Genomic DNA, 22,341 nt, shown 5'->3' with positions numbered 1-22,341 from the left:
ACTCTTCTAATAGTTCGTGCTTTGAGCCTTTCCTGGGACAGCAGTATTAGATTCCGATGCACCATTGCAGGTTTACTGTATCCCTTGGATCTTTAAAACAACTATGAAACACTGAAATTACGAACTATTAGAAGAGTTACTCCTCTTGTAAATGAGCCGACATTTTGCCTTTTGTATTCAATATCGATGCAGTTTCAGCCTTTCCTGGGACAGCAGTATTATGTTCCGATGCACCATTGCAGGTTTACTGTATCCCTTGAACCTTCAAATCAACGATGAAACACAGAAATTGCGTCGATATTAAATACAAAAGGCAAAATGTCGACTTATTTACAAGAGGAATAACTCTTCTAATAGTTCGTGCTTTGAGCCTTTCCTGTGACAGAAGTAATAGATTCCGATGCACCATTGCAGGTTTACTGTATCCCTTGGACCTTCAAATCAACGATGAAACACAGAAATTGCATCGATATTGAATACAAAAGGCAAAATGTCGACTTATTTATAAGAGGAGTAACTCTTCTAATAGTTCGTGGTTTTAGCCTTTCCTGGGACAGCAGTATTAGATTCAGATGCACCATTGCAGGTTTACTGTATCCCTTGGCCCTTCAAAATAACTATGAAACACAGAAATTGCATCGATATTGAATACAAAAGGCAAAATGTCGACTTATTTACAAGAGGAGTAACTCTTCTAATAGTTCGTGGTTTTAGCCTTTCCTGGGGCAGCAGTATTAGATTCCGATGCACCATTGCAGGTTTACTGTATCCCTTGGACCTTCAAATCAACGATGAAACACAGAAATTGGATCGATATTGAATACAAAAGAAAGATGTCGACTTATTTACAAGAGGAGTAACTCTTTTAATAGTTCGTGCTATTAGCGTTTCCTGGGACAGCAGTATTAGATTCCGATGCACCATTGCAGGTTTTCTGTATCCCTTGGACCTTCAAACCAACGATGAAACACACAAATTTGCATCGATATTGAATACAAAAGGCAAAATATCGACTTATTTACAAGAGGAGTAACTCTTCTAATAGTTCGTGCTTTGAGCCTTTCCTGGGACAGAGGTATTAGATTCCGATGCACCATTGCAGGTTTACTGTATCCCTTGGACCTTCAAATCAACGATGAAACACAGATATTGCATCGATATTGAATACAAAAGGCAAAATGTCGACTTATTTACAAGAGGAGTAACTCTTCTAATAGTTCGTGCTTTGAGCCTTTCCTGGGACAGAAGTAATAGATTCCGATGCACCATTGCAGGTTTACTGTATCCCATGGACATTCAAATCAACGATGAAACACAGAAATCGCGTCGATATTGAATACAAAAGGCAAAATGTCGACTTCTTTACAAGAGGAGTAACTCTTCTAATAGTTCGTGCTTTGAGCCTTTGCTGGGACAGCAGTATTGGATTCCGTTGCACCATTGCAGGTTTACTGTATCCCTTGGACCTTCAAATCAACGATGAAACACAGAAATTGCATCGATATTGAATACCAAAGGCATAATATCGACTTATTTACAAGAGGAGTAACTCTTCTAAATTGTTCGTGCTTTGAGCCTTTCCTGGGACAGCAGTATTAGATTCCGATGCACCATTGTATTTTTACTGTATCCCTTGGACCTTCAAATCAACGATGAAACACAGAAATTGCATCGATATTGATTACAAAAGGCAAAATGTAGACTTATTTACAAGAGCAGTAACTCTTCTAATAGTTCGTGCTTTGAGCCTTTCCTGGGACAGCAGTATTTGATTCCGATGCACCATTGCAGGTTTACTGTATCCCTTCGACCTTCAAATCAACGATGAAACACAGAAATTGCATCGACATTGAATACACAAGGCAAAATGTCGTCTTATTTACAAGAGGAGTAACTCTCCTAATTGTTCGTGCTTTGAGCCTTTCCTGGGACTGCAGTATTAGATTCCGATGCACCATTGCAGGTTTACTGTATCACTTGGAACTTCAAATCAACGATGAAACACAGAAATTGCATCGATATTGAATACAAAAGGCAAAATGTCGACTTATTTACAAGAGGAGTAACTCTTCTAATAGTTCGTGCTTTGAGCCTTTCCTGGGACAGCAGTATTATATTCCGATGCACCATTGCAGGTTTACTGTATCACGTGGACCATCAAATCAACGATGAAACACAGAAATTCCATCGATATTGAATACAAAAGGCAAAATGTCGACTTATTTACAAGAGGAGTAACTCTTCTAATAGTTTGTGCTTTGAGCCTTTCCTGGGACAGCAGTATTATATTCCGATGCACCATTGCAGGTTTACTGTATCACGTGGACCTTCGAATCAACGATGAAACACAGAAATTGCATCGATATTGAATACAAAATGCAAAATGTCGACTTATTTTCAAGAGGAGTAACTCTTCTAACAGTTTGTGCTTTGAGCCTTTCCTGGGACAGCAGTATTAGATTCCGATGCACCATTGCAAAATTACTGTATCCCTTGGACCTTCAAATCAACGAAGAAACACAGAAATTGCATCGATATTGAATACAAAAGGAAAATGTCGACTTATTTACAAGAGGAGTAACTCTTCTAATAGTTCGTGCTTTGAGCCTTTCCTGGGACAGCAGTATTAGATTCCGATGCACCATTGCAGGTTTACTGTATCCCTTGGACCTTCAAATCAACGAAGAAACACAGAAATTGCATCGATATTGAATACAAAAGGCAAAATTTCGACTTACTTACAAGAGGACTAACCCTTCTAAAAGTTCGTGCTTTTAGCCTTTCCTGGGACAGCAGTATTAGACTCCGATGCACCATTGCAGGTTTACTGTATCCCTTGGACCTTCAAATCAACGATGAAACACAGAAATTGCATCGATATTGAATACAATAGGCAAAATGTCGACTTATTTACAAGAGGAGTAACTCTTCTAATAGTTCGTGCTTTGAGCCTTTCCTGGGACAGCAGTATTAGATTCCGATGCACCATTACAGTATTAGACTCCGATGCACCATTGCAGCTTTACTGTATCCCTTGCACCTTCAAATCAACGATGAAACACAGATATTGCATCGATATTGAATAGAAAATGCAAAATGTCGACTTATTTACAAGAGGAGTAACTCTTCTAATAGTTTGTGTTTAAGCCTTTCCAGGGACAGCAGTATTAGATTCCGATGCACCATTACAGGTTTACTGTATCCCTTGGACCTTCAATTCGACGATGAAACACAGAAATTGCATCGATATTGAATACAAAATGCAAAATGTCGACTTATTTATAAGAGGAGTAACTCTTCTAACAGTTCGTGCTTAGAGCCTTTCCTGGGACAGCAGTATTACATTCCGATGCACCATTGCAGGTTTACTGTATCCCTTGGACCTTCAAATCAACGATGAAACACAGAAATTGCATCGATATTGAATACAAAATGCAAAATGTCTACTTATTTATAAGAGGAGTAACTCTTCTAATAGTTCGTGCTTTGAGCCTTTCCTGGGACAGCAGTATTAGATTCCGATGCACCATTGTAAGTTTACTGTATCCCTTGGACTTTCAAATCAACGATGAAACACAGAAATTGCATTGATATTGAATACAAAAGGCAAAATGTCGAGTTATATACAAGAGGAGTAACTCCTCTAGTACTTCGTGCTTTGAGCCTCTCCTGGGACAGCAGTATTAGATTCCGATGCACCATTGCAGGTTTACTGTATCCCTTCGACCTTCAAATCAACGATGAAACACACAAATTGCAACGATATTGAATACAAAAGCAAAATGTCGACTTATATACAAGAGGAGTAACTCTTCTAGTACTTCGTGCTTTGAGCCTTTCCTGGGACAGCAGTATTAGATTCCGATGCACCATTGCAGGTTTACTGTATCCCTTGGATCTTCAAATCAACGATGAAACACAGAAATTGCATCGATATTGAATACAAAAGGCAAAATGTCGACTTATTTATAAGAGGAGTAACTCTTCTAATAGTTCGTGTTTGAGCCTTTCCTGGGACAGCAGTATTAGATTCCGATGCACCATTGCAGGTTTACTGTAACCCTTGGACCTTAAAAACAACTATGAAACACTGAAATTGCATCGATATTGAATACAAAAGGCAAAATGTCGACTTATTTACAAGAGGAGTAACTCTTCTAATAGTTCGTGGTTTTAGCCTTTCCTGGGACAGCAGTATTAGATTCCGATGCACCATTGCAGGTTTACTGTATCCCTTGGACCTTCAAATCAACGATGAAACACAGAAATTGCATCGATATTGAATACAAAAGGCAAAATGTCGACTTATTTACAAGGGGAGTAACTCTTTTAATAGTTCGTGCTATTAGCGTTTCCTGGGACAGCAGTATTAGATTCCGATGCACCATTGCAGGTTTTCTTTATCCCTTGGACCTTCAAATCAACGATGAAACACAGAAATTTGCATCGATATTGAATACAAAAGGCAAAATGTCGAATTATTTAAGAGAGGAGTAACTCTTCTAATAGTTCGTGCTTTGAGCCTATCCTGGGACAGCAGTATTAGATTCCGATGCACCATTGCAGGTTTACTGTATCCCTTGGACCTTCAAATCAACGATGAAACACAGAAATTGCATCGATATTGAATACAAAAGGCAAAATGTCGACTTATTTACAAGGGGAGTAACTCTTCTAATAGTTCGTGTTTTGAGCCTTTCCTGGGACAGCAGTATTAGATTCTGATGCAACATTGCAGGTTTACTGTATCCCTTGGACCTTCAAATCAACGATGAAACACAGAAATGGCATCGATATTGAATACAATAGGCAAAATGACGACTTATTTACAAGAGGAGTAACTCTTCTAATAGTTCGTGCTTTGAGCCTTTTCTGGGACAGCAGTATTAGATTCCGATGCACCATTGCAGTATTAGACTCCGATGCACCATTGCAGCTTTACTGTATCCCTTGCACCTTCAAATCAACGATGAAACACAGATATTGCCTCGATATTGAATAGAAAAGGCAAATTGTCGACTTATTTACAAGAGGAGTAACTCTTCTAACAGTTCGTGCTTTGAGCCTTTCCTGGGACAGCAGTATTAGATTCCGATGCACCATTGCAGTATTAGACTCCGATGCACCATTGCAGCTTTACTGTATCCCTTGGACCTTCAAATCAACGATGAAACACAAAAATTGCATCGATATTGAATACAAAAGGCAAAATGTCGACTTATTTATGAGAGGAGTAACTATTCTAATAGTTCGTGCTTTGAGCCTTTCCTGGGACAGCAGTATTAGATTCAGATGCACCATTGCAAGTTTACTGTATCCCTCGGACCTTCAAATCAACGATGAAACACAGAAATTGCACCGATAATGAATACAAAAGGCAAAATTTCATCTTATTTATAAGAGGAGTAACTCTTCTAGTAATTCGTGCTTTGAGCCTTTTCTGGGACAGCAGTATTAGATTCCGATGCACCATTGCAGTATTAGACTCCGATGCACCATTGCAGCTTTACTGTATCCCTTGGACCTTCAAATCAACGATGAAACACAAAAATTGCATCGATATTGAATACAAAAGGCAAAATGTCGACTTATTTATGAGAGGAGTAACTATTCTAATAGTTCGTGCTTTGAGCCTTTCCTGGGACAGCAGTATTAGATTCAGATGCACCATTGCAGGTTTACTGTATCCCTTGGCCCTTCAAAATAACTATGAAACACAGAAATTGCATCGATATTGAATACAAAAGGCAAAATGTCGACTTATTTACAAGAGGAGTAACTCTTCTAATAGTTCGTGGTTTTAGCCTTTCCTGGGACAGCAGTATTAGATTCCGATGCACCATTGCAGGTTTACTGTATCCCTTGGACCTTCAAATCAACGATGAAACACAGAAATTGGATCGATATTGAATACAAAAGCAAGATGTCGACTTATTTACAAGAGGAGTAACTCTTTTAATAGTTCGTGCTATTAGCGTTTCCTGGGACAGCAGTATTAGATTCCGATGCACCATTGCAGGTTTTCTGTATCCCTTGGACCTTCAAACCAACGATGAAACACACAAATTTGCATTGATATTGAATACAAAAGGCAAAATATCGACTTATTTACAAGAGGAGTAACTCTTCTAATAGTTCGTGCTTTGAGCCTTTCCTGGGACAGAAGTATTAGATTCCGATGCACCATTGCAGGTTTACTGTATCCCATGGACCTTCAAATCAACGATGAAACACAGAAATCGCGTCGATATTGAATACAAAAGGCAAAATGTCGACTTCTTTACAAGAGGAGTAACTCTTCTAATAGTTCGTGCTTTGAGCCTTTCCTGGGACAGCAGTATTATATTCCGATGCACCATTGCAGGTTTACTGTATCACGTGGACCTTCGAATCAACGATGAAACACAGAAATTGCATCTATATTGAGTACAAAAGGCAAAATGTCGACTTATTTTCAAGAGGAGTAACTCTTCTAACAGTTTGTTCTTTGAGCCTTTCCTGGGACAGCAGTATTAGATTCCGATGCACCATTGCAAATTTACTGTATCCCTTGGACCTTCAAATCAACGATGAAACACAGAAATTGCATCGATATTGAATACAAAAGGCAAAATGTCGACTTATTTACAAGAGGAGTAACTCTTCTAATAGTTCGTGCTTTGAGCCTTTCCTGGGACAGCAGTATTAGATTCCGATGCACCATTGCAGGTTTACTGTATCCCTTGGACCTTCAAATCAACGAAGAAACACAGAAATTGCATCGATATTGAATACAAAAGGCAAAATTTCGACTTACTTACAAGAGGACTAACCCTTCTAAAAGTTCGTGCTTTTAGCCTTTCCTGGGACAGCAGTATTAGACTCCGATGCACCATTGCAGGTTTACTGTATCCCTTGGACCTTCAAATCAACGATGAAACACAGAAATTGCATCGATATTGAATACAATAGGCAAAATGTCGACTTATTTACAAGAGGAGTAACTCTTTTAATAGTTCGTGCTATTACCGTTTCCTGGGACAGCAGTATTAGATTCCGGTGCACCATTCCAGGTTTACTGTACCCTTGGACCTTCAAATCAACGATGAAACACAGAAATTGCATCGATATTGAATACAAAAGGCAAAATGTCGACTTATATACAAGAGGAGTAACTCTTCTAGTACTTCGTGCTTTGAGCCTTTCCTGGGACAGCAGTATTAGATTCCGATGCACCATTCCAGGTTTACTGTACCCTTGGCCCTTCAAAATAACTATGAAACACAGAAATTGCATCGATATTGAATACAATAGGCAAAATGTCGACTTATTTACAAGAGGAGTAACTCTTCTAATAGTTCGTGGTTTTAGCCTTTCCTGGGACAGCAGTATTAGATTCCGATGCACCATTGCAGGTTTACTGTATCCCTTGGACCTTCAAATCAACGATGAAACACAGAAATTGGATCGATATTGAATACAAAAGCAAGATGTCGACTTATTTACAAGAGGAGTAACTCTTTTAATAGTTCGTGCTATTAGCGTTTCCTGGGACAGCAGTATTAGATTCCGATGCACCATTGCAGGTTTTCTGTATCCCTTGGACCTTCAAACCAACGATGAAACACACAAATTTGCATCGATATTGAATACAAAAGGCAAAATATCGACTTATTTACAAGAGGAGTAACTCTTCTAATAGTTCGTGCTTTGAGCCTTTCCTGGGACAGAAGTATTAGATTCCGATGCACCATTGCAGGTTTACTGTATCCCTTGGACCTTCAAATCAACGATGAAACACAGATATTGCATCGATATTGAATACAAAAGGCAAAATGTCGACTTATTTACAAGAGGAGTAACTCTTCTAATAGTTCGTGCTTTGAGCCTTTCCTGGGACAGAAGTAATAGATTCCGATGCACCATTGCAGGTTTACTGTATCCCATGGACCTTCAAATCAACGATGAAACACAGAAATCGCGTCGATATTGAATACAAAAGGCAAAATGTCGACTTCTTTACAAGAGGAGTAACTCTTCTAATAGTTCGTGTTTTGAGCCTTTGCTGGGACAGCAGTATTAGATTCCGTTGCACCATTGCAGGTTTACTGTATCCCTTGGACCTTCAAATCAACGATGAAACACAGAAATTGCATCGATATTGAATACCAAAACCAAAATATCGACTTATTTACAAGAGGAGTAACTCTTCTAAATTGTTCGTGCTTTGAGCCTTTCCTGGGACAGCAGTATTAGATTCCGATGCACCATTGCAAAATTACTGTATCCCTTGGACCTTCAAATCAACGATGAAACACAGAAATTGCATCGATATTGAATACAAAAGGCAAAATGTAGACTTATTTACAAGAGCAGTAACTCTTCTAATAGTTCGTGCTTTGAGCCTTTCCTGGGACAGCAGTATTTGATTCCGATGCACCATTGCAGGTTTACTGTATCCCTTCGACCTTCAAATCAACGATGAAACACAGAAATTGCATCGACATTGAATACACAAGGCAAAATGTCGTCTTATTTACAAGAGGAGTAACTCTCCTAATTGTTCGTGCTTTGAGCCTTTCCTGGTACTGCAGTATTAGATTCCGATGCACCATTGCAGGTTTGCTGTGTCACTTGGAACTTCAAATCAACGATGAAACACAGAAATTGCATCGATATTGAATACAAAAGGCAAAATGTCGACTTACTTACAAGAGGAGTAACTCTTCTAATAGTTCGTGCTTTGAGCCTTACCTGGGACAGCAGTATTATATTCCGATGCACCATTGCAGGTTTACTGTATCACGTGGACCATCAAATCAACGATGAAACACAGAAATTGCATCGATATTGAATACAAAAGGCAAAATGTCGACTTATTTACAAGAGGAGTAACTCTTCTAATAGTTTGTGCTTTGAGCCTTTCCTGGGACAGCAGTATTATATTCCGATGCACCATTGCAGGTTTACTGTATCACGTGGACCTTCGAATCAACGATGAAACACAGAAATTGCATCGATATTGAATACAAAAGGCAAAATGTCGACTTATTTTCAAGAGGAGTAACTCTTCTAACAGTTTGTGCTTTGAGCCTTTCCTGGGACAGCAGTATTAGATTCCGATGCACCATTGCAAATTTACTGTATCCCTTGGACCTTCAAATCAACGAAGAAACACAGAAATTGCATCGATATTGAATACAAAAGGAAAATGTTGACTTATTTACAAGAGGAGTAACTCTTCTAATAGTTCGTGCTTTGAGCCTTTCCTGGGACAGCAGTATTAGATTCCGATGCACCATTGCAGGTTTACTGTATCCCTTGGACCTTCAAATCAACGAAGAAACACAGAAATTGCATCGATATTGAATACAAAAGGCAAAATTTCGACTTACTTACAAGAGGACTAACCCTTCTAAAAGTTCGTGCTTTTAGCCTTTCCTGGGACAGCAGTATTAGACTCCGATGCACCATTGCAGGTTTACTGTATCCCTTGGACCTTCAAATCAACGATGAAACACAGAAATTGCATCGATATTGAATACAATAGGCAAAATGTCGACTTATTTACAAGAGGAGTAACTCTTCTAATAGTTCGTGCTTTGAGCCTTTCCTGGGACAGCAGTATTAGATTCCGATGCACCATTACAGTATTAGACTCCGATGCACCATTGCAGCTTTACTGTATCCCTTGCACCTTCAAATCAACGATGAAACACAGATATTGCATCGATATTGAATAGAAAATGCAAAATGTCGACTTATTTACAAGAGGAGTAACTCTTCTAATAGTTTGTGTTTAAGCCTTTCCAGGGACAGCAGTATTAGATTCCGATGCACCATTGCAGGTTTACTGTATCCCTTGGACCTTCAATTCGACGATGAAACACAGAAATTGCATCGATATTGAATACAAAATGCAAAATGTCGACTTATTTATAAGAGGAGTAACTCTTCTAACCGTTCGTGCTTAGAGCCTTTCCTGGGACAGCAGTATTACATTCCGATGCACCATTGCAGGTTTACTGTATCCCTTGGACCTTCAAATCAACGATGAAACACAGAAATTGCATCGATATTGAATACAAAATGCAAAATGTCTACTTATTTATAAGAGGAGTAACTCTTCTAATAGTTCGTGCTTTGAGCCTTTCCTGGGACAGCAGTATTAGATTCCGATGCACCATTGTAAGTTTACTGTATCCCTTGGACTTTCAAATCAACGATGAAACACAGAAATTGCATTGATATTGAATACAAAAGGCAAAATGTCGAGTTATATACAAGAGGAGTAACTCCTCTAGTACTTCGTGCTTTGAGCCTCTCCTGGGACAGCAGTATTAGATTCCGATGCACCATTCCAGGTTTACTGTATCCCTTCGACCTTCAAATCAACGATGAAACACACAAATTGCAACGATATTGAATACAAAAGCAAAATGTCGACTTATATACAAGAGGAGTAACTCTTCTAGTACTTCGTGCTTTGAGCCTTTCCTGGGACAGCAGTATTAGATTCCGATGCACCATTGCAGGTTTACTGTATCCCTTGGATCTTCAAATCAACGATGAAACACAGAAATTGCATCGATATTGAATACAAAAGGCAAAATGTCGACTTATTTATAAGAGGAGTAACTCTTCTAATAGTTCGTGTTTGAGCCTTTCCTGGGACAGCAGTATTAGATTCCGATGCACCATTGCAGGTTTACTGTAACCCTTGGACCTTAAAAACAACTATGAAACACTGAAATTGCATCGATATTGAATACAAAAGGCAAAATGTCGACTTATTTACAAGAGGAGTAACTCTTCTAATAGTTCGTGGTTTTAGCCTTTCCTGGGACAGCAGTATTAGATTCCGATGCACCATTGCAGGTTTACTGTATCCCTTGGACCTTCAAATCAACGATGAAATACAGAAATTGCATCGATATTGAATACAAAAGGCAAAATGTCGACTTATTTACAAGGGGAGTAACTCTTTTAATAGTTCGTGCTATTAGCGTTTCCTGGGACAGCAGTATTAGATTCCGATGCACCATTGCAGGTTTTCTTTATCCCTTGGACCTTCAAATCAACGATGAAACACAGAAATTTGCATCGATATTGAATACAAAAGGCAAAATGTCGAATTATTTAAGAGAGGAGTAACTCTTCTAATAGTTCGTGCTTTGAGCCTTTCCTGGGACAGCAGTATTAGATTCCGATGCACCATTGCAGGTTTACTGTATCCCTTGGACCTTCAAGTCAACGATGAAACACAGAAATTGCATCGATATTGAATACAAAAGGCAAAATGTCGACTTATTTACAAGGGGAGTAACTCTTCTAATAGTTCGTGTTTTGAGCCTTTCCTGGGACAGCAGTATTAGATTCTGATGCAACATTGCAGGTTTACTGTATCCCTTGGACCTTCAAATCAACGATGAAACACAGAAATTGCATCGATATTGAATACAAAATGCAAAATGTCTACTTATTTATAAGAGGAGTAACTCTTCTAATAGTTCGTGCTTTGAGCCTTTCCTGGGACAGCAGTATTAGATTCCGATGCACCATTGTAAGTTTACTGTATCCCTTGGACTTTCAAATCAACGATGAAACACAGAAATTGCATTGATATTGAATACAAAAGGCAAAATGTCGAGTTATATACAAGAGGAGTAACTTCTCTAGTACTTCGTGCTTTGAGCCTCTCCTGGGACAGCAGTATTAGATTCCGATGCACCATTCCAGGTTTACTGTATCCCTTCGACCTTCAAATCAACGATGAAACACACAAATTGCAACGATATTGAATACAAAAGCAAAATGTCGACTTATATACAAGAGGAGTAACTCTTCTAGTACTTCGTGCTTTGAGCCTTTCCTGGGACAGCAGTATTAGATTCCGATGCACCATTGCAGGTTTACTGTATCCCTTGGATCTTCAAATCAACGATGAAACACAGAAATTGCATCGATATTGAATACAAAAGGCAAAATGTCGACTTATTTATAAGAGGAGTAACTCTTCTAATAGTTCGTGTTTGAGCCTTTCCTGGGACAGCAGTATTAGATTCCGATGCACCATTGCAGGTTTACTGTAACCCTTGGACCTTAAAAACAACTATGAAACACTGAAATTGCATCGATATTGAATACAAAAGGCAAAATGTCGACTTATTTACAAGAGGAGTAACTCTTCTAATAGTTCGTGGTTTTAGCCTTTCCTGGGACAGCAGTATTAGATTCCGATGCACCATTGCAGGTTTACTGTATCCCTTGGACCTTCAAATCAACGATGAAACACAGAAATTGCATCGATATTGAATACAAAAGGCAAAATGTCGACTTATTTACAAGGGGAGTAACTCTTTTAATAGTTCGTGCTATTAGCGTTTCCTGGGACAGCAGTATTAGATTCCGATGCACCATTGCAGTATTAGACTCCGATGCACCATTGCAGCTTTACTGTATCCCTTGCACCTTCAAATCAACGATGAAACACAGATATTGCATCGATATTGAATAGAAAAGGCAAATTGTCGACTTATTTACAAGAGGAGTAACTCTTCTAGTAAATCGTGCTTTGAGCCTTTTCTGGGACAGCAGTATTAGATTCCGATGCACCATTGCAGTATTAGACTCCGATGCACCATTGCAGCTTTACTGTATCCCTTGGACCCTCAAATCAACGATGAAACACAAAAATTGCATCGATATTGAATACAAAAGGCAAAATGTCGACTTATTTATGAGAGGAGTAACTATTCTAATAGTTCGTGCTTTGAGCCTTTCCTGGGACAGCAGTATTAGATTCAGATGCACCATTGCAGGTTTACTGTATCCCTTGGCCCTTCAAAATAACTATGAAACACAGAAATTGCATCGATATTGAATACAAAAGGCAAAATGTCGACTTATTTACAAGAGGAGTAACTCTTCTAATAGTTCGTGGTTTTAGCCTTTCCTGGGACAGCAGTATTAGATTCCGATGCACCATTGCAGGTTTACTGTATCCCTTGGACCTTCAAATCAACGATGAAACACAGAAATTGGATCGATATTGAATACAAAAGCAAGATGTCGACATATTTACAAGAGGAGTAACTCTTTTAATAGTTCGTGCTATTAGCGTTTCCTGGGACAGCAGTATTAGATTCCGATGCACCATTGCAGGTTTTCTGTATCCCTTGGACCTTCAAACCAACGATGAAACACACAAATTTGCATTGATATTGAATACAAAAGGCAAAATATCGACTTATTTACAAGAGGAGTAACTCTTCTAATAGTTCGTGCTTTGAGCCTTTCCTGGGACAGAAGTATTAGATTCCGATGCACCATTGCAGGTTTACTGTATCCCTTGGACCTTCAAATCAACGATGAAACACAGATATTGCATCGATATTGAATACAAAAGGCAAAATGTCGACTTATTTACAAGAGGAGTAACTCTTCTAATAGTTCGTGCTTTGAGCCTTTCCTGGGACAGAAGTAATAGATTCCGATGCACCATTGCAGGTTTACTGTATCCCATGGACCTTCAAATCAACGATGAAACACAGAAATCGCGTCGATATTGAATACAAAAGGCAAAATGTCGACTTATTTACAAGAGGAGTAACTCTTCTAATAGTTCGTGCTTTGAGCCTTTGCTGGGACGGCAGTATTAGATTCCGTTGCACCATTGCAGGTTTACTGTATCCCTTGGACCTTCAAATCAACGATGAAACACAGAAATTGCATCGATATTGAATACCAAAGGCAAAATATCGACTTATTTACAAGAGGAGTAACTCTTCTAAATTGTTCGTGCTTTGAGCCTTTCCTGGGACAGCAGTATTAGATTCCGATGCACCATTGTATTTTTACTGTATCCCTTGGACCTTCAAATCAACGATGAAACACAGAAATTGCATCGATATTGAATACAAAAGGCAAAATGTAGACTTATTTACAAGAGCAGTAACTCTTCTAATAGTTCGTGCTTTGAGCCTTTCCTGGGACAGCAGTATTAGATTCCGATGCACCATTGTATTTTTACTGTATCCCTTGGACCTTCAAATCAACGATGAAACACAGAAATTGCATCGATATTGAATACAAAAGGCAAAATGTAGACTTATTTACAAGAGCAGTAACTCTTCTAATAGTTCGTGCTTTGAGCCTTTCCTGGGACAGCAGTATTTGATTCCGATGCACCATTGCAGGTTTACTGTATCCCTTCGACCTTCAAATCAACGATGAAACATAGAAATTGCATCGACATTGAATACACAAGGCAAAATGTCGTCTTATTTACAAGAGGAGTAACTCTCCTAATTGTTCGTGCTTTGAGCCTTTCCTGGTACTGCAGTATTAGATTCCGATGCACCATTGCAGGTTTACTGTGTCACTTGGAACTTCAAATCAACGATGAAACACAGAAATTGCATCGATATTGAATACAAAAGGCAAAATGTCGACTTATTTACAAGAGGAGTAACTCTTCTAATAGTTCGTGCTTTGAGCCTTTCCTGGGACAGCAGTATTATATTCCGATGCACCATTGCAGGTTTACTGTATCACGTGGACCATCAAATCAACGATGAAACACAGAAATTGCATCGATATTGAATACAAAAGGCAAAATGTCGACTTATTTACAAGAGGAGTAACTCTTCCAACAGTTCGTGCTTTGAGCCTTTCCTGGGACAGCAGTATTAGATTCCGATGCACCATTGCAAGTTTACTGTATCCCTTGGACCTTCAAATCAACGATGAAACACAGAAATTGCACCGATAATGAATACAAAAGGCAAAATTTCATCTTACTTATAAGAGGAGTAACTCTTCTAGTAATTCGTGCTTTGAGCCTTTTCTGGGACAGCAGTATTAGATTCCGATGCACCATTGCAGTATTAGACTCCGATGCACCATTGCAGCTTTACTGTATCCCTTGGACCTTCAAATCAACGATGAAACACAAAAATTGCATCGATATTGAATACAAAAGGCAAAATGTCGACTTATTTATGAGAGGAGTAACTATTCTAATAGTTCGTGCTTTGAGCCTTTCCTGGGACAGCAGTATTAGATTCAGATGCACCATTGCAGGTTTACTGTATCCCTTGGCCCTTCAAAATAACTATGAAACACAGAAATTGCATCGATATTGAATACAAAAGGCAAAATGTCGACTTATTTACAAGAGGAGTAACTCTTCTAATAGTTCGTGGTTTTAGCCTTTCCTGGGACAGCAGTATTAGATTCCGATGCACCATTGCAGGTTTACTGTATCCCTTGGACCTTCAAATCAACGATGAAGCACAGAAATTGGATCGATATTGAATACAAAAGCAAGATGTCGACTTATTTACAAGAGGAGTAACTCTTTTAATAGTTCGTGCTATTAGCGTTTCCTGGGACAGCAGTATTAGATTCCGATGCACCATTGCAGGTTTTCTGTATCCCTTGGACCTTCAAACCAACGATGAAACACACAAATTTGCATTGATATTGAATACAAAAGGCAAAATATCGACTTATTTACAAGAGGAGTAACTCTTCTAATAGTTCGTGCTTTGAGCCTTTCCTGGGACAGAAGTATTAGATTCCGATGCACCATTGCAGGTTTACTGTATCCCTTGGACCTTCAAATCAACGATGAAACACAGATATTGCATCGATATTGAATACAAAAGGCAAAATGTCGACTTATTTACAAGAGGAGTAACTCTTCTAATAGTTCGTGCTTTGAGCCTTTCCTGGGACAGAAGTAATAGATTCCGATGCACCATTGCAGGTTTACTGTATCCCATGGACCTTCAAATCAACGATGAAACACAGAAATCGCGTCGATATTGAATACAAAAGGCAAAATGTCGACTTATTTACAAGAGGAGTAACTCTTCTAATAGTTCGTGCTTTGAGCCTTTGCTGGGACAGCAGTATTAGATTCCGTTGCACCATTGCAGGTTTACTGTATCCCTTGGACCTTCAAATCAACGATGAAACACAGAAATTGCATCGATATTGAATACCAAAGGCAAAATATCGACTTATTTACAAGAGGAGTAACTCTTCTAAATTGTTCGTGCTTTGAGCCTTTCCTGGGACAGCAGTATTAGATTCCGATGCACCATTGTATTTTTACTGTATCCCTTGGACCTTCAAATCAACGATGAAACATAGAAATTGCATCGATATTGAATACAAAAGGCAAAATGTAGACTTATTTACAAGAGCAGTAACTCTTCTAATAGTTCGTGCTTTGAGCCTTTCCTGGGACAGCAGTATTTGATTCCGATGCACCATTGCAGGTTTACTGTATCCCTTCGACCTTCAAATCAACGATGAAACACAGAAATTGCATCGACATTGAATACACAAGGCAAAATGTCGTCTTATTTACAAGAGGAGTAACTCTCCTAATTGTTCGTGCTTTGAGCCTTTCCTGGTACTGCAGTATTAGATTCCGATGCACCATTGCAGGTTTACTGTGTCACTTGGAACTTCAAATCAACGATGAAACACAGAAATTGCATCGATATTGAATACAAAAGGCAAAATGTCGACTTATTTACAAGAGGAGTAACTCTTCTAATAGTTCGTGCTTTGAGCCTTTCCTGGGACAGCAGTATTATATTCCGATGCACCATTGCAGGTTTACTGTATCACGTGGACCATCAAATCAACGATGAAACACAGAAATTGCATCGATATTGAATACAAAAGGCAAAATGTCGACTTATTTACAAGAGGAGTAACTCTTCTAATAGTTTGTGCTTTGAGCCTTTCCTGGGACAGCAGTATTATATTCCGATGCACCATTGCAGGTTTACTGTATCACGTGGACCTTCGAATCAACGATGAAACACAGAAATTGCATCTATATTGAATACAAAAGGCAAAATGTCGACTTATTTTCAAGAGGAGTAACTCTTCTAACAGTTTGTGCTTTGAGCCTTTCCTGGGACAGCAGTATTAGATTCCGATGCACCATTGCAAATTTACTGTATCCCTTGGACCTTCAAATCAACGATGAAACACAGAAATTGCATCGATATTGAATTCAAAAGGCAAAATGTCGACTTATTTACAAGAGGAGTAACTCTTCTAATTGTTCGTGCTTTGAGCCTTTCCTGGGACAGCAGTATTAGATTCCGATGCACCATTGCAGGTTTACTGTATCCCTTGGACCTTCAAATCAACGAAGAAACACAGAAATTGCATCGATATTGAATACAAAAGGCAAAATTTCGACTTACTTACAAGAGGACTAACCCTTCTAAAAGTTCGTGCTTTTAGCCTTTCCTGGGACAGCAGTATTAGACTCCGATGCACCATTGCAGGTTTACTGTATCCCTTGGACCTTCAAATCAACGATGAAACACAGAAATTGCATCGATATTGAATACAATAGGCAAAATGTCGACTTATTTACAAGAGGAGTAACTCTTTTAATAGTTCGTGCTATTACCGTTTCCTGGGACAGCAGTATTAGATTTCGGTGCACCATTCCAGGTTTACTGTACCCTTGGACCTTCAAATCAACGATGAAACACAGAAATTGCATCGATATTGAATACAAAAGGCAAAATGTCGACTTATATACAAGAGGAGTAACTCTTCTAGTACTTCGTGCTTTGAGCCTTTCCTGGGACAGCAGTATTAGATTCCGATGCACCATTCCAGGTTTACTGTACCCTTGGCCCTTCAAAATAACTATGAAACACAGAAATTGCATCGATATTGAATACAATAGGCAAAATGTCGACTTATTTACAAGAGGAGTAACTCTTCTAATAGTTCGTGGTTTTAGCCTTTCCTGGGACAGCAGTATTAGATTCCGATGCACCATTGCAGGTTTACTGTATCCCTTGGACCTTCAAATCAACGATGAAACACAGAAATTGGATCGATATTGAATACAAAAGCAAGATGTCGACTTATTTACAAGAGGAGTAACTCTTTTAATAGTTCGTGCTATTAGCGTTTCCTGGGACAGCAGTATTAGATTCCGATGCACCATTGCAGGTTTTCTGTATCCCTTGGACCTTCAAACCAACGATGAAACACACAAATTTGCATCGATATTGAATACAAAAGGCAAAATATCGACTTATTTACAAGAGGAGTAACTCTTCTAATAGTTCGTGCTTTGAGCCTTTCCTGGGACAGAAGTATTAGATTCCGATGCACCATTGCAGGTTTACTGTATCCCTTGGACCTTCAAATCAACGATGAAACACAGATATTGCATCGATATTGAATACAAAAGGCAAAATGTCGACTTATTTACAAGAGGAGTAACTCTTCTAATAGTTCGTGCTTTGAGCCTTTCCTGGGACAGAAGTAATAGATTCCGATGCACCATTGCAGGTTTACTGTATCCCATGGACCTTCAAATCAACGATGAAACACAGAAATCGCGTCGATATTGAATACAAAAGGCAAAATGTCGACTTCTTTACAAGAGGAGTAACTCTTCTAATAGTTCGTGCTTTGAGCCTTTGCTGGAACAGCAGTATTAGATTCCGTTGCACCATTGCAGGTTTACTGTATCCCTTGGACCTTCAAATCAACGATGAAACACAGAAATTGCATCGATATTGAATACCAAAACCAAAATATCGACTTATTTACAAGAGGAGTAACTCTTCTAAATTGTTCGTGCTTTGAGCCTTTCCTGGGACAGCAGTATTAGATTCCGATGCACCATTACAGTATTAGACTCCGATGCACCATTGCAGCTTTACTGTATCCCTTGCACCTTCAAATCAACGATGAAACACAGATATTGCATCGATATTGAATAGAAAATGCAAAATGTCGACTTATTTACAAGAGGAGTAACTCTTCTAATAGTTTGTGTTTAAGCCTTTCCAGGGACAGCAGTATTAGATTCCGATGCACCATTGCAGGTTTACTGTATCCCTTGGACCTTCAATTCGACGATGAAACACAGAAATTGCATCGATATTGAATACAAAATGCAAAATGTCGACTTATTTATAAGAGGAGTAACTCTTCTAACAGTTCGTGCTTAGAGCCTTTCCTGGGACAGCAGTATTACATTCCGATGCACCATTGCAGGTTTACTGTATCACGTGGACCATCAAATCAACGATGAAACACAGAAATTGCATCGATATTGAATACAAAAGGCAAAATGTCGACTTATTTACAAGAGGAGTAACTCTTCTAATAGTTCGTGCTTTGAGCCTTTCCTGGGACAGCAGTATTATATTCCGATGCACCATTGCAAGTTTACTGTATCACGTGGACCATCAAATCAACGATGAAACACAGAAATTGCATCGATATTGAATACAAAAGGCAAAATGTCGACTTATTTACAAGAGGAGTAACTCTTCTAATAGTTTGTGCTTTGAGCCTTTCCTGGGACAGCAGTATTATATTCCGATGCACCATTGCAGGTTTACTGTATCACGTGGACCTTCGAATCAACGATGAAACACAGAAATTGCATCTATATTGAATACAAAAGGCAAAATGTCGACTTATTTTCAAGAGGAGTAACTCTTCTAACAGTTTGTGCTTTGAGCCTCTCCTGGGACAGCAGTATTAGATTCCGATGCACCATTGCAAATTTACTGTATCCCTTGGACCTTCAAATCAACGATGAAACACAGAAATTGCATCGATATTGAATACAAAAGGCAAAATGTCGACTTATTTACAAGAGGAGTAACTCTTCTAATAGTTCGTGCTTTGAGCCTTTCCTGGGACAGCAGTATTAGATTCCGATGCACCATTGCAGGTTTACTGTATCCCTTGGACCTTCAAATCAACGAAGAAACACAGAAATTGCATCGATATTGAATACAAAAGGCAAAATTTCGACTTACTTACAAGAGGACTAACCCTTCTAAAAGTTCGTGCTTTTAGCCTTTCCTGGGACAGCAGTATTAGACTCCGATGCACCATTGCAGGTTTACTGTATCCCTTGGACCTTCAAATCAACGATGAAACACAGAAATTGCATCGATATTGAATACAATAGGCAAAATGTCGAGTTATTTACAAGAGGAGTAACTCTTTTAATAGTTCGTGCTATTACCGTTTCCTGGGACAGCAGTATTAGATTCCGGTGCACCATTCCAGGTTTACTGTACCCTTGGACCTTCAAATCAACGATGAAACACAGAAATTGCATCGATATTGATTACAAAAGGCAAAATGTCGACTTATATACAAGAGGAGTAACTCTTCTAGTACTTCGTGCTTTGAGCCTTTCCTGGGACAGCAGTATTAGATTCCGATGCACCATTTCAGGTTTACTGTATCCCTTGGACCTTCAAATCAACGATGAAACACAAAAATTGCATCGATATTGAATACAAAAGGCAAAATGTCGACTTATTTATGAGAGGAGTAACTATTCTAATAGTTCGTGCTTTGAGCCTTTCCTGGGACAGCAGTATTAGATTCAGATGCACCATTGCAGATTTACTGTATCCCTTGGCCCTTCAAAATAACTATGAAACACAGAAATTGCATCGATATTGAATACAAAAGGCAAAATGTCGACTTATTTACAAGAGGAGTAACTCTTCTAATAGTTCGTGGTTTTAGCCTTTCCTGGGACAGCAGTATTAGATTCCGATGCACCATTGCAGGTTTACTGTATCCCTTGGACCTTCAAATCAACGATGAAACACAGAAATTGGATCGATATTGAATACAAAAGCAAGATGTCGACTTATTTACAAGAGGAGTAACTCTTTTAATAGTTCGTGCTATTAGCGTTTCCTGGGACAGCAGTATTAGATTCCGATGCACCATTGCAGGTTTTCTGTATCCCTTGGACCTTCAAACCAACGATGAAACACACAAATTTGCATCGATATTGAATACAAAAGGCAAAATATGACTTATTTACAAGAGGAGTAACTCTTCTAATAGTTCGTGCTTTGAGCCTTTCCTGGGACAGAAGTATTAGATTCCGATGCACCATTGCAGGTTTACTGTATCCCTTGGACCTTCAAATCAACGATGAAACACAGATATTGCATCGATATTGAATACAAAAGGCAAAATGTCGACTTATTAACAAGAGGAGTAACTCTTCTAATAGTTCGTGCTTTGAGCCTTTCCTGGGACAGAAGTAATAGATTCCGATGCACCATTGCAGGTTTACTGTATCCCATGGACCTTCAAATCAACGATGAAACACAGAAATCGCGTCGATATTGAATACAAAAGGCAAAATGTCGACTTCTTTACAAGAGGAGTAACTCTTCTAATAGTTCGTGCTTTGAGCCTTTGCTGGGACAGCAGTATTAGATTCCGTTGCACCATTGCAGGTTTACTGTATCCCTTGGACCTTCAAATCAACGATGAAACACAGAAATTGCATCGATATTGAATACCAAAACCAAAATATCGACTTATTTACAAGAGGAGTAACTCTTCTAAATTGTTCGTGCTTTGAGCCTTTCCTGGGACAGCAGTATTAGATTCCAATGCACCATTGCAAAATTACTGTATCCCTTGGACCTTCAAATCAACGATGAAACACAGAAATTGCATCGATATTGAATACAAAAGGCAAAATGTAGACTTATTTACAAGAGCAGTAACTCTTCTAATAGTTCGTGCTTTGAGCCTTTCCTGGGACAGTAGTATTTGATTCCGATGCACCATTGCAGGTTTACTGTATCCCTTCGACCTTCAAATCAACGATGAAACACAGAAATTGCATCGACATTGAATACACAAGGCAAAATGTCGTCTTATTTACAAGAGGAGTAACTCTCCTAATTGTTCGTGCTTTGAGCCTTTCCTGGTACTGCAGTATTAGATTCCGATGCACCATTGCAGGTTTACTGTGTCACTTGGAACTTCAAATCAACGATGAAACACAGAAATTGCATCGATATTGAATACAAAAGGCAAAATGTCGACTTACTTACAAGAGGAGTAACTCTTCTAATAGTTCGTGCTTTGAGCCTTTCCTGGGACAGCAGTATTATATTCCGATGCACCATTGCAGGTTTACTGTATCACGTGGACCATCAAATCAACGATGAAACACAGAAATTGCATCGATATTGAATACAAAAGGCAAAATGTCGACTTATTTACAAGAGGAGTAACTCTTCTAATAGTTTGTGCTTTGAGCCTTTCCTGGGACAGCAGTATTATATTCCGATGCACCATTGCAGGTTTACTGTATCACGTGGACCTTCGAATCAACGATGAAACACAGAAATTGCATCGATATTGAATACAAAAGGCAAAATGTCGACTTATTTTCAAGAGGAGTAACTCTTCTAACAGTTTGTGCTTTGAGCCTTTCCTGGGACAGCAGTATTAGATTCCGATGCACCATTGCAAATTTACTGTATCCCTTGGACCTTCAAATCA

This window comes from Schistocerca cancellata, chromosome 4, assembly GCF_023864275.1.
Source record: "Schistocerca cancellata isolate TAMUIC-IGC-003103 chromosome 4, iqSchCanc2.1, whole genome shotgun sequence".
Lineage (NCBI taxonomy): Eukaryota > Metazoa > Arthropoda > Insecta > Orthoptera > Acrididae > Schistocerca > Schistocerca cancellata.
This window is presented reverse-complemented; position numbering follows the sequence as displayed.